Raw genomic sequence first — 14,782 nt, 5'->3', positions numbered from 1 at the left:
GCGTGCTTGTGTTAGTCTATGGAATTCCATTTGCTCACTCGTTTATGATGTCATGATTTATTCGGAGCTATGTGACATACTCCCGGATTTGCTATCATGTTAGGGTTTTCATGGAAGGTGTTGGATTTGCCTGACATCTTACAGTGTTTTATGTTTTGGGCCTCTCTTTTCCCCTCATAGCCCATCCATACGTTCACCTTTTTGCCTTATTTGGCTAGCTTCTACACTTCAGGTTTTTTAATGTTTAACATAATGTAATGTAAAAGGTATATCCAGGATGGCATCACCGCATTATGCCACCTCTTTCTCGATGGATGGAACCACCTGATTCGCCGTCTTCGCTACCATTGGTAATTTCGTGACTTTTCTCTGTTTGATCTTTTTTCTGGTGCCTTCTCGTAATTTAACCAGCCGGCCGCTGAAACTATAACGTTCGTCTTCTCAGACCACCTTATCTTCATCTCAGTGTAATTCCGTCGTGCTCTTTCCTATTCTTTCCTCAGTCGTCTTCTGTAACTTTACGTTTTCTGGTGCGCTGGGGGATCCATAACTGGTTTTATGAGAAGTTTGCGTATTTAAACCTGTGATGTGGGATTCGTTGAAGTCGATAGTGCTGTGTTTTCAATTGTGTCTACAAGTCCCCAACAGTATGTTCCGTACTGGAGCAGATATAAAATACTGCCTGTTCTTTCAACCAATTGACGGCGTTTCTCTTCGCATTAAGGTAAAGATCATCTTCCGGGTATAACAGACTATTAAGCGTGATGGCGTGCGTTGACGTACGTTGGAGAAATGAGAAGAGGTTCCTGACAGCTTTCCATATTTCATGCGCTGTTCTCCATACAGATTAGTGTTCATCACTATCCTACACGTGACAGGTTGCATGAATTCTCGATTGCTAACAATACATTTGGCAGACTCCCCCTCCCGCCTCCCCACTCTGCCCTCCGAGTGTTGCATCCCAATTTGATTCATGTGATGTGCTTTGCTCATGGAGTATATCGCCTTGCTGAAGAAGTGCATTCCACATTTGTGAACGTAAATAAACTAATTTCATCCACAAAGAAAGTGTTTAAGGGCACCTGCTCGCATCAAGACCTACAAATAAAATCTACCAAATGTGCCTTTACCTCCCGAACCAGTGGTAACTCGTTGGGGTACTTGGGTAGAAGCTGTGTTTTACAATGAACATTTCGAGGCCTTATAGGGTAGTAAACGACTTCGATAGTGCAGAGGCTTTGGCAGTTTGCCAGTGCAAGGAAGCTTTTAATGATTCCGGTACTAAAAAAAGACATTGCTGTGATTAGCACTCATTTTTCCCATATATCTGCAAGTATTAAAGAGCTTGCAGTCAAGGTTTGGCGTTGAATGAATCTGTTCAGTTAATGAACAAAATTATTCTAGTGAACTCGTCATTGCCGGAGGTATTCTCAAGAAAACTTAAAGAAAAGTTTGAAAACATTTTAAACAGTGGCCCAGGCTTTGAACCTTTGTGCCAAATTGATAGTGTTCTTAATGGGACAGGTAAACTTCTACCGCCGCGCGAGATTAGCCGAGCAGTCTAAGGCGCTGCAGTCATGGGCTGTGCGGCTTGTCCCGGCGGAGGCTCGAGTCCTCCCTTGAGTATGGGTGTGTGTTTTTGCCCTTAGGATAATTTAGGTTAAGTAGTATGTAAGCTTAGGGACCGATGACTTTAGCAGTTAAGTCCCATAAGATTTCACACACATTTGAACATTTTTTTGAACTTTTACCAGAATCAATAAGTGCCAACATAGGACCCAAATTTAAATACTGCCCAGTACCTCAGGTGATGTAGAATGGTCCTTTTCTGCTTATAAAAATGTTTTCAGTGATCGAAGACACAACTACCGAATATTTGGAACGTACTTGGTCGTTTATGTTTACAATAGTAGAAAAAAGTAGAATAAATAGTAAATGATGCTTCGGTCCAATAGTATTAATTAAAAGTTAATGCTTCTCAAAAAAATCATGATTCTATGATGTTTTTGAAGTGAAATATTACGGAATTATTGAGCGTACCTCTCTGCGTGCGATATATCTCGAAACTGGTCCTGTACATATCGACTGTTTCGTTGCGACTCATTCGCATCTCATCCACTTGTTACCGACACAATAGCAAAGCAAGAACAATTTTTGAAACACGATATGCGTCCCTATTTTGCAAATTTTTAGAATATAATCCCAGGAAGGCCCCTTCCTGGCCTCTACCAGAAAGCATTCAGAAAATGATATCAGCGTTCTAAATATACCGATTTTTCGCGTGACCGGCTCTGTTCCTCGTAATTGATATGCACAGGTTCGACTTCGAGATACAATTCACGCAGTAACTACCACGTTCTTTTTATTATTTGATCTTGCATATTTCTACCCTTTTCATGCATTTATGCATTTTTCGTGCATATTTTAAGGTTTTTATGATGCCTTTAATCTGGTCTAGTTATGAATTTGCTGAAGCTACCCATTTGCTCCTTAACTACATTATGAATGGAGGGTTGTTCACCTTTGGACACCGTCTCGAAGTCGCGCTCTAATCTGGCGCGTTTATAATTTTTTCCGTGATAACGCCGTAATTGTGAATTTTGCCCACTGTATTTCTTGGTGGTTGTCGACAACCAGTCAGTATGATCGAAATAAGTCATGGAGAACCAGGAAATACAAGTTCACCGTGCAGTTGTACTGTTACATCCTCTCACGGGAGTATCTCATGAGGGACTTCCTGACGCCGGTTTTGCACTATTTACCCACCACCAAGTACCGTGCGTACTGAGGAAACTTTCTTTCGCAAGCTGCCCATGACGTCTGAATTATTTCATGGCATTCCGTTTCGTCCAAATGCGAGACGTTCAGCTTCGGTTACCCCTTCTCACGATATGTGCCTTGTTTTTGGAGACTGATTGTACAAATGTACGCTTCAGAAAAAGTTGTTGGCGATATCTCTGTCTGGAAAATTTTAGCCTGCTGTCATGTAGATGCTGTCACGTCTGCTTGTAGAATGGTTTGTGACCTGTGTAAATCCTGGCTGATCGCCATCTATGTGCTCCCAAGTATCAATAAAACACATGTTCCATGGTATAGTGGCTAGTTCAGAGAAATTGTTAAAATGTGACGTCTGGTCCTTCAGGGACAGGACGTAATTGTAGTCACCCCCGAAGATAATGTGATCGTAATTTCCCGAGAATAATGGGGCTATTAATACCACTCCTTTGCGTTTATTCCCAGCGCCTGAAGGGGCGCAGATATTAATGAAGCTTCTGTCCTTTATGGTGAGCGCAGTACCTCGGGATGTTGTCATGTACTCCTTGCCTTTTGTCATTATTCCTTCCTTTGTAAATACTTCTGTCTCAAGGTCTTGTGCAGTTCCTGGGTGAGTGAAAGCTGTGTATCCACTAATCCTTTGGAGGTCCATGTTGGACACCTCTTCAGTAGGACAACATGTAATTTGGCTGCATACAGCTTGTCACACACAGTCTAGAGCTTCAGGCTACTGCTTATACTGTTGATGTTGACCGTCCCCATTTTGTATGCCTGTGCTGGAAACATTCTTTGAGGATAGGCTGAGTGTCCTAGGCAAGGGCATCAACACTCAACGCTTGCCTGAGGCCGCTGTTTAGTTTTTCTCACATGGGTGGGTCATTGCCCCGTCCTTGTGCCCTGTGACTCCGTGCACTTGCCGTGTCCCGACACCTACCGTCGTTTCTTCATTCATCGCTTCACCCGATGGAACACATTCCACTTTATCTACCCAATAGCCTTCAGTCCTGAGGCAGCTCTACGCCGTGCTACCGTTACGCCACTGCCCAGTTAGCCTGTTCAGTGTTGTTTCTTGTGACCTGTGCACTTATATCTGACGGTTGGATCGATCCCTTTTCTCGGCCGACTCAGGGATGGCGACTGGATAAAGTGTCTTGTGGATCACATCTTAGTGGTCATCCGATGTTCCTCCCAGGGTGCAGGCTATTCTCTGCACTCTTTCGCGCATTTCCCTTGCCTTTTGATCCAAGTTTGGGGACACTATCCGTTGTTTTTTGTATTATTCGTGGTGAGTGCCGTAGTCTGCCCACGTCATCTGAGAATGCGCTTGGCTCCGGCAGCTTCGGGTCTTCCATCTCCTGTCGCCCAACATGTGCAACAGGAACCTCCCTGAGTTGTTCTCCTCCATCAATGGATGCCTGATGATCCGTTGATTCAGGGGTGGATCTGTCGCCTCTGTCTGATCCGTGAACATTGATGCTACGCTTCCCCAATAGCCTTCACTTCTAGATATGCTGTTCCCCGGATTGTAAAGGGCCTATTTCCGCCCCCCTGACTGCTGCAACATAAGTCACTGGTAGTATCGACGTTTGTTCGTGGCCAACTGCTGCTCCTGCTGGTAAATAGGCCACCCTCCTCTGCACATGTCAAACCTTGCCACATCCTGAACACTTTCGATGGCTGTCTTTCGTACATGATGATCGCTCTGCACTCGCAGATGGGGTATCTCGCTGGAGGCCAATCGTAACCTGCATCACCCCGTTTAGGGCAGGGAAGGTTTGGAAACTTGTTCATTTTTCCACAGTGTTACTCAGGGTCGTGCCATGCGTTTTGAAAACTGAATTGATTTGTTTTGAAATCACTTCGACTGGAAGTTTAAACATCCTTATAGTCTCGATACCGAATCCCGCCGTTTCTGCTGTTGCATCCCCCACGTTCGCGTCACAATGGTTCTATTTAAATTGTCCTCGCGTTGAGGCTATGACTCGTTCACAGCATTCTTTGTTTATCATCTTCACATAGACTACGTGGCTAAGTATCGACAAGTGAATCCCGATCGTTTCATGTAAGCTTAGTTTCACCACATCTCGAAAAGCATCTTGGTCGTGCACAGTCGTCGTCAGAAGTAAATTCCACAGTGTTCTTACGGAACAGGGATGCAATCGTTTCGTCAGTACCGTAAATGACATGCTCTAGCATGCACTCTCCTCACCAAGTTCACTCAACACTCGCCTCGGCACTCGGCTCGCAGCTGTGGGGACGTAAACAGCGAATGTCCACGCAGCTTACCTGCAACAAGCAGACGCGCTGTCGTCTCCGTAAGAACTGAAACAGTAGATACGCTACGGCAGTGCCTTTGTTGTTGAGAAGTACGATGCATGTCCGAACTTTGCATTGAATTTATTAACAATGTCTCTTCGGTATGGGAACATACATAATGAATGTACGAGTGCAGGTTGTTGTTACATGGTTAGCAACATGTGGTAGTTTTGGTTCAAAATGGTTCAAATGGCTTTGAGCGCTATGGGACTTAACTTCTAAAGTCACCAGTCCCCTTGAACTTAGAACTACTTAAACCTAACTAACCTAAGGACATCACACACATCCATGCCCGAGGCAGGATTCGAACTTGCGACCGTAGCGGTCGTGCGGTTCCAGACTGTAGCGCCTGTAAGTAGTTTTGGTCTGACTATGAGTCGTGCTTGGATTGCCTAAAGATACCAGGCATGGTAGCTCAGCATGTTCGGTCAGAGAGCTGGCTGGCCTCTGTAATAAAACAACTGAGTGAAAAGATCAATACCGAACTTCAACGGATGTCATGTGACGTCCGCTACGACGAAATACAACGAACCGTAACGAACAAAATGAAAAAAAATAAAATAAAGGGAAAAAAGTGGTCAGCGCGATAGCATGTCAATCCTAAAGGCCCGGGTTCGATTCCCGGCTGGGTCGGAGATTTTCTCCACTCCGGGACTGGGTGCTGTGTTGTCCTAATCATCATCATCATTTCATCCCCATCGACGCGCAAGTCGCCGAAGTGGCGTCAAATTGAAAGACCTGCACCCGGTGAACGGTCTACCCGACGGGAGGCCATACTCACACGACATTTACATTACTCTCTACACAAAAAAAAAAAACCTGAGTGAGTGGATCAACGCTGAACTTGAATGGGTTTCATTAGACTTCCGCCTCAACAAACGCGACGAACAAAATGAGATCAAAAAAGATAAAAAATGGTAAGACAACTACTTACGAGTTTCGGTCCGACAAAAAATTTTCATTGCCGTATTCCGTTATACAGCTGATGGTTGCCCATATTTATAACTGTGAATACATTTATGAATCGCTGGAATTCGATCAGCTACTATATTGATTCTGCTTGCTGACAGCTTTGGCGATCAAGTCATACTGTACGTCAAAGGCTTGACACTGTAGTCGGCATTACTTAATATTGTGTTCATTTCAGTGATATTTGTATTTTGCAGAGGGAGTATCGTTTTTATGTGGCCTCTTAATCCATCGTGTATCCTTTCATCTGGCACAATAAGTAGTTCCGTCGACGACAAGCTCATTACGCTCCTCGCACACGAGTGACGTATTGCTGGCAATTTCGCGAACAGTTATCGCCTGCAATCTGTCACACATTATCAATTTACCAAACGATTTCTACTAATATTTCGAATGTACTATTGTTAGGAATTTCTGTCATCTAAAATTAACTGCTAGTTTAAAAGAGCTCTGTACGTCGCCTGGTACTCGAAAAAAACCTAAGGTTGAAATATATTTAACTTGTGTTGGAATGTTTTTGATTAGAAGCTGTAATCTACTCAGTAACAAAGTGTCCAATCTTAAATTGCCTGATATTTACTTTAAAAACCTTATTGACAGTATCCACAATTTTGGGACTGTCTTTGGCATTTCATAATTATTCTAAAAAAATTTGTCGTTTTGCTGATTCCGCTATCCTTTTTTACTTTTTACTATTTTACAAATAGTTTATAAGCTGTTGCTGAAATAGTTTTTTTTTCTTGTATGCACGTGTCCAATTTCAGTCTGGTGATCGCTTTTATTTATTTTCAGATAATTGGTTTCGGGACAGCTGCCCATCTTGAGATCATTTGCTGCAGTTAGAGAGTAACCTGTCGATACAGAGCTAAATGAAAGTCAGGGTGAGCTACATGGAAGTTGTCTGTTATGGGGAATATGTAAGCTATTGCCGGTTTTGTCGGAAGGAGAGACTAAGCGAACAGAAGAGTCAAAACAACTCTCGGTGAAATTAAAAGCAAGGGTGGCAACATTAAGAGTGCAATGGGAATTCTACTGTTAGATGCAGAGGACAGAGTGGATAGGTGGAAAGAGTACATTGAAGGCCTCTACGGAGGGTTGGGGTGGGGGTGGGGGGGAAGATTGTCTGATGACGTGATAGAAGAGGAAAAAGGAGTCAGCAAGGAAGAGATGGGGTATCCAGTCTTAGAATCGGAATTTAAAAGAGCTTTGGACGATTAAAATTGAATAAGGTAGAAGGGATAGACATTCCATCAGAGTTTCTAAAACTATAGCGGGAGGCAACAAAACGACTATTCATGTTGATATGTAGAATGAATGAGACTGGTGATATACCGTCAGACTTTCGAAAAAATATCATCCACACAATTCCGAAAATTACAAGAGACAAGAAGTGCGACAATTATCGCATTATTGGCTTAAAATCTCAAGATCCAAGTTGCTGATAAGAATAATATACAGAAGAATGGAAAAGAAAATTGAGAATGTGGTACATGACGATCAGTTTGGATTTATGGAAGGTAAAGGGGCCAGAGATATATTTCTGACTTTGCGGTTGATAATGGAAGCAAGACTAAAAAAAAAAAAAGATTAAGACACGTTCGTTGGATTTTTCGACCTGGAAAGAACGTACCACAACGTCAATTGGTCCAAGAGGTTCGAAATTCTGAGAAAAATAGTGGTAAACTATAGGGAAAGAAGGACAATATACAATGTATATAAGAAGCAGTTCAATCTAAACACTGAAGAAGCAGTGCCGGAAGTAAAAGAAAGATTGAACAGTAGAATTAAAGTTCAAGGTAAAAGGATATCGATGATAAGATTCACTGATGACATTGCTATCCTCTGTGTGGCTGAAGAAGATTTACAGTACCTGTTGAATGGAATGAACAGTCCAGTGAGTACAGAATTGGGAGTAAGTCGAAGAAAGACGAAAGTAGTTAGAAGCAGCAGAAATGACAACAGCGAGAAACTTAACATTATGATCGGCGATCACGAAGTAGACGAAGTTAAGGAATTCTGTCACATAGGCAGCAAAACAGCACATGGCAGACAGAGAAAGGAGGACATAAAAAGCAAACTAACATTTGCAAAAAGGGCATTCCTGGTCTAAAGAAGTCTACTAGTATAAAACATAGGCCTCAACTTAAGGAAGAAATTTCTAAGTATCTACGTTTGGAACACAGCATTGTATGTTAGTGAAAGATGGACAGTGAGGCAACCATAAAAGTAGGGAATCGAAGCATTTGAGATGTGGTGCTACAGAAGAATGTTGAAAATTAAGTAGACTGATAAGGCAAGGAATGAGGAGATTTTCCACAGAATCGATGAGGAAAGGAATGCATGGAAAACGATTACAAGTAGAAGCGACAGGATGGTTCAAAAAAAATGGTTCAAATGGCTCTGAGCACTATGGGACTCAACTGCTGTGGTCATAAGTCCCCTAGAACTTAGAACTACTTAAACCTAACTAACCTAAGGACAGCACACAACACCCAGCCATCACGAGGCAGAGAAAATCCCTGACCCCGCCGGGAATCGAACCCGGGAACCCGGGCGTGGGACGACAGGATGGTGAGACATCTGTTAAGACATCAGGGAATAACTTACATGGTACTACTAGAGGGAGCTGTAGAGAGCAAAAACTGTAGAGGAAGACAGGTATTGGGATACTTCCAGCAAATAACTGAAAAAGTAGCTTGCAAGTGCTACTCTGAGATGAAAAGGTTGGGATAGGAGAGGAATGCGTGGTAGGCAGCATCAAACCAGTCAGAAAACTAGTTACTCAGAAGCAAAAGGAATAAAATAAAGTTTAAAACAATTCTCCACAAAATCTGTCAAAAAATTTGTCTGCTTTGCATTTCACCATGCTTACCATATCTGAAGAGCGTTTGTTCCCGCGGTTAGTGACAGAAGATGAACTTCTGTCAGGTGGATGTCACGACTGCGCTGCACACAGCACAGATTGTTGGATGAAGTGATAGTGGTATCGGATGTCAGGTGGTCAGGTGTCAGATGCTCAGGCCCAACCGACTGCCCAACAAACAAAATCAGTCTGTTGATCGTCCAACAAGCCTTCACTTATATAATTTGCTGGTCGATCAGCTGATAAATTGGACCATACATGGGACCCCTGTACACAGGCAGACGAGTCCACTTCTCCATTCGCCGACTGTGTCTGCCCCGACCCGTCTGGTGCCTGTGTGTTAGCGATGGCTCCACAATCAGGTCAATGGTCAGAGGTCTGTCGGTCCAACCATCAGAGCTTTACCTGCCTGCCTGGACTGCTACCTGCCAGCCCACAGTCCACCAAGCAGTTGCCTGTGTCCACACACAGGTGGATGGGTCGTGGAGGGGTCAGAGTACCAGTCATGCTGTGAATGGGCACCTACTTTCACAATCTTGTTAGCACGAAGCAACTAGCTCACATTCAGGAATAACTGTTTAATTGTTGGTCGCACTCAATCCCAAAATGAACCATCCAATTCAGGAATTAATCATTTACTATTTGCTTACAGTTGTACAAGTGTTAACTTATTTGAAATCTGGACTAAAGCTTAACCATCGAGAGGCGTGCCTGTGTATAAAGTGCGCCGACCACAAATAACATTGTCTTGTACCGTTCCACTGTTGTTTTACAATTGTGAGCCTATACCTATTCCTCCATTATTGCTTCATCAACCCAATGATAAGTTGTGTTGTCATATGTCCAAGTGAGCAGCATTAATATAAAATAAACAGTGAGCTAGGGGAGAAAAAAAAATATGATCTGCGGAAGAAAATATACCAGATTCTGAGCTAGCAGCATAAACCCACAATGAGGTAGTTTTCTACAAGATAATTAGTAGTTGAATAAGGATTTGGCTGGGATCTGATGTAAATGCGCCGTTTAATGCTTCGAGTGGGTCATTACTGTGGGGCAACACTTTTACACACCATCAGAGTGACGTAATGAACGTTTATTTTATCATTGCTTAATTAAACAGTATTTAGTTAATATAATACAACTTTATTTCACTGTTGTTCAAGTCAGCTAAGGTTAAACTGTGGTTTTGCTCAGATATGTTTACTTTGCTAACATAAAAATAGCTGTTCTTCACATGTGTACCAAGTACGCCACGCGCCCTTTCTTGTTACGAAAATCGGCGCTCCCGCTTAAGGGTTAAGGGTTGAGAATGAACATAATTCAATTTTTAAATCGCTTTGGGTAATAGTATTGTGACAAATTAAAAAATACGATAAATATTGTTCCCTTACCTACGGACCTGATTAATTTACTTTAAAAAGTTCTGCTGCATATTTCCTATGACTCATAATTGGATACGTATCCACCAACATAAATACTGTACACCTTTGAATACCAGCAGCATTACCCGAAAAACGAACTAAATTAATAGCCCAGTTCGAAGACGAACAGAATCTGGACACACAGTGTATTAATCTTACCCTACTTCTCACAACGTTTCACTGGTTGTATCCTTAAAACTTCCTTCCATTGTGCAGTTGACACCTTCCTGAGCTGTGTAAGTCTATTAGTTGTCTATCGTTTCACATGTGTGCTTTCCCAACTAACAAACAATGTAAAAAACTTTCGTTTGACAGCACTCCTTGCACACTGTCTCTTGGCTAATATTTATTCACGTACAACGTGTATGAATCCACGTTTTGTCTAAATAAATAACTGGCTACTTTAATTCAGATGCTTCGTTTTCTTTCAAATTTTGTCTCATTTGGATACGTGGCTTGTTTATTCTTACAGCTTTTGAACCCATAGTTTTGCTTGGAGTGTCCTTGCTAGCCATTGAAGTTTACTTGAGTGCGACAAAATCTGTGAGGTTCTGCAAATATGGTATTCGCTTGCATTGTTCATAACATCGTAGATATTTCTGAAGTAATACATGCATCCATATCGTCAGTGATATATATGCACAGGATACAGTGGCCGATGTGCAGTGAGCAATTTTTGTCCAAAGCGCTGGGCGAGTTCATTAGTTTCTTCGGAAGAGGAGGCCACAATTTTTGCCCGCTTTCAGCTACGTGCTGCAATAACAGAGTCGAGGCACATGCCCCGCAGTCTTTCTCAAACGACTTTCCAGAAACTGTATGGTAAAATAGTTTCATTTTCGCGTTAGTTATAGCTTTATACGTCAGCTTCATGATGGTGGGCCCATTATTTTATTAATTGTCGTAGTTATTGCGATATTTGCCATTAAGTAACACACTGCGCAAGATTAGAAAAAGTTTGGTTCATATGTCGCCACATATAAAGTTCATCTAACATATTGAAGTTTTCTTCAGAATTGGTTGGAGATCTGTATCTGTCACCGATCTCGAGAAAATTGATCTGATGCAGCACATTCATGTGCGATCGCACGCGCCAACGATTAAGCCAGAATGAAATATCCATAACATTCCTCATATTTCATGAACAGTTTGAGATATCCGAATGATATTTTGGCAAATGATAACATGCAAAGAGGAGAAGTCACAAAGAGGAGAGTATTTTGCTGTATTGTTATTATGCAAAACTTTATTATCAACCATATTATTCCATTAACGACAGACTTTCTTGATGAAAGAATGTAGTTTTTAAGCGTTATCGATAACTGCTGAAGTGTTTGCTGTGGGTTTTGGAACAACATAAGTGAGGGTATATCGCATTTATTGTTGTACTGAGGATGTGCTTTTTCTTAAGCTACTGACCTTACTTTTCCTCAGTTCCTCTCTTAATAAACTTTATAAACCGCTGTTTCAGAATTCTCTCGCAATGTGTCTGCACATCATGTTAGTGAAGTTACATTGTGTGAACTCCGCTTTGTTTTGGCAAAAGAAGCAAATTTCAATATGGCAACGAGAAAAATGTAGGTTTTACTTAAATTTCGTCAATCATGACGCTTCTCTCGAAGTTACAAATGGTTAACAAAAATAAATCGCTGTTTTTGTTGCATTTTGAGCGGAATTCTTTTTAGAGACTAACCAAAGAAAAGGTGACAGTAGATTTTTTTTTTTTTGAATGGTCATCATGCAAACATTGGAGTGGAGAGCTCCACTTAATATTTACAAAAAAATATGGTTGTAGGCTTCAGTTTAGAATGGCACTTCCTCTAGCGCTCGGCATCACCCTTTCCGCACCTGCCTGCAGCCCCCACCACTAACGCAATCGCCAGGCCCGCCCTGCCGATTGCGCATCTAGTGACTACGTTATTCTGTGCGCACTCTGCGGTCTTGAACCTCCCTTCTTTTTCTTTTCGATAGGTATAAGGATCCCACTCTCCTCACCATCGCATCCTCTGTCCATAATTTACACACCACCCATTATTCAATCTTTGTTTTGTTGCTAGCAAGCTGCGTTGCCTTCTCTAATGGCACCGCCACTCCTTTCTCCTGTTAGCGGCCATTAATTTAATGACGTTAACAGCAAGCTATTGAGCTTGCCTGCGAAGACATTTTCTGGCATCGTTTTCCACGCTTGCAAAGAATTAACATGCGTTACTGGAACCAAGCTACTTACCCTTACAGTTGGGTCAGATAAATCATTGTTCTGCTAATGTGAGATAGTTTCTTTGATAGGTTGTCGTGAAAAGCCAAACAGTAGAATATGATCATGAAGAATTCTCCAACCAGACCGATTACACAAGGTGTCCCACGAGGGATGGTCAATATTCAGTGATAGGACAAGAACGATCATCTGAAGCAAAAAGTCTAATAAACATGGGCTCTAAAATGTGTTTGTTAAGAGCTATGGCCACTTCTTCATCTATGATTATGCAAAACTAATTTGTTCTACTGCAAGCTCTTCGCTTTCCATATTTTGGAACGAGGTAGTGCGGATCAAAACACCAAAAAATGTACATACATCGACTCCAAAATGCATACCCTTATGACATAAGGGCACTTGTTCATCTTGCTACTGTGAAACACATCTCTTATGCTGTATATGTACTTGCATATCTTAAGCTCCTCTTACGATATGTATTTTAGAGTCCGTGTTTAGTAGATATTTTTGCTTCAAAGTGTCGTTCCTGTCAAGTCCCTGAACATTAACCGTTCCTTGTGGAACACCCTGTATAATTGCTCTACTTGCAAAATTCTCAGTCATGATATGGTACAGTTTGGCTTTTCACAACAACCTATAAAAGAACTATCCCACACTAGCAGAACAGTGGTAAGCTGTAATAGTAACTATGTTGGTGCCAGTAGCGCGATAATATTTCACAGTGCAAGCATGGAAAATGACTGCGGAAAATGACTTCACAGGCAGACAAAACAACTTGCTGTTAGCGTCATTAAATTGATTAACGATGAGTTGGAGAAAGGCGTGACACTGTCATTAGAGAAGGTGTAAGGGATCCGTGATCCGACGAACATAGATATTAGTATCTGACACCCAGGTCGATAGCAGACAGGAGTCTATTGTCGAGCGCTGCAGGAGGCAATGAGATTAGTGTCGGATGAAAGCAGTACTGGAAAGACTGGCACAAAAATATAGAAAATGGCTGTCGAGCTGACTACGGTGTCAATGGCGGATGTGCCGAGTGAGGAGTAAATGCTAAATTCACCAGAGTGTGACAAATGAGCGCGTCCCCTTATCGTTTTGGGGTTGATGCTCTTCAATACCGATTCGCGAGTGATATAAAACCAAAAGTGACAAGTGCCGAATTACGTGTTTCGCGTCAACCGCGTTGGCCAGCAACAACCATGGATTGCAGTGAGGATTGTTGTGAATGTTAACCATCATCACTGCGTGTGGCGAAGAACTTAAAATCAGCAACCAGTAAAAGATATAATCGTAATTAAACGTGTAAGACGAAGGTTGCAACTGCCTCAGAATTTGTGTGTTAATAGAAAATACATATCAGTTTGCACATCGCAACCCTTGTGGTCTTTAATAGTAGAAAAACTTTCAATCATTAACTGTTCCGTCTCACAACAGCCGCACTCTGTTGAAATACCTCCGAAAATACAGCAGAAAAACCGATGGCCTCTCATCCATTAAGCACACGGGCGTATGTTCCTAATAATTAACTTGGCGGCTTCGGTAAATCACACAAAACCCAATAAAGAATATAACGGGGTTGTTTCAAAGGCAACGGAATGTGCTACCAAAAGCAAAATAATTTGTCCGAATTTTTTATGTGAAACCTCTTAAAGCTTTTTAAATTAAACAAACGTTATTAATGTTCTACGTCTTTATTACTCATGCCTAAATATTTATTCTTCAACAGAGTCACCCTGGTGACGAACACATTTCTCCTAACGAGAGATCTGTTGGTCGATACCGTCCCAATAGAGTATCTCAATCTGTTGACGGAGCCACAATCTGGACAGTGAGTTTTGGAGACAGATAAAAAACGGCTGGGGCCAAATTGGGACTGTGTGGAGGATGATCGACGACAGGGAACACAAGGCTTCGGATGTCTGCAGATGTCGCAGCGCTCGTGTGTGGCCCGGCACTGTCATGCTGAAGGAGAGGGTGTTCCATGTGTGGACGAACTCTTCCAATTCGAAATTTATTGCAACACATTGTTTCTCACGCACCGACATAGTTACGATACACACCATCATGTTACACACTACAGTTCGGAGCCCTCTAGCGGCAGAAGGCTGTAAGTGTAGACATGAAGAATAAAGATATGGAATATTAATAACGTTTGTTTCCTTTAGAAAGTTTTAAGAGTGGCCCTGTAATAAATTCGAGTGCATTAATTTTCATCATACTCTCATC

General features: G+C 42.0%; 1 protein-coding gene across 14 annotated transcripts in view; it reads left to right on the top strand.

Annotated features, from left to right (window-relative positions):
* Positions 1 to 14,782, top strand: part of LOC126162248 (uncharacterized) — a 332,117-nt gene that overhangs the window by 142,518 nt on the left and 174,817 nt on the right. The gene's annotated exons all lie outside the window — the stretch shown is intronic.

Source organism: Schistocerca cancellata, chromosome 2 (assembly GCF_023864275.1).
Source record: "Schistocerca cancellata isolate TAMUIC-IGC-003103 chromosome 2, iqSchCanc2.1, whole genome shotgun sequence".
Classification (NCBI taxonomy): domain Eukaryota; kingdom Metazoa; phylum Arthropoda; class Insecta; order Orthoptera; family Acrididae; genus Schistocerca; species Schistocerca cancellata.
Note: the sequence above shows the minus strand (reverse complement) of the source record. Positions and strands in the feature narration are given on the sequence as shown.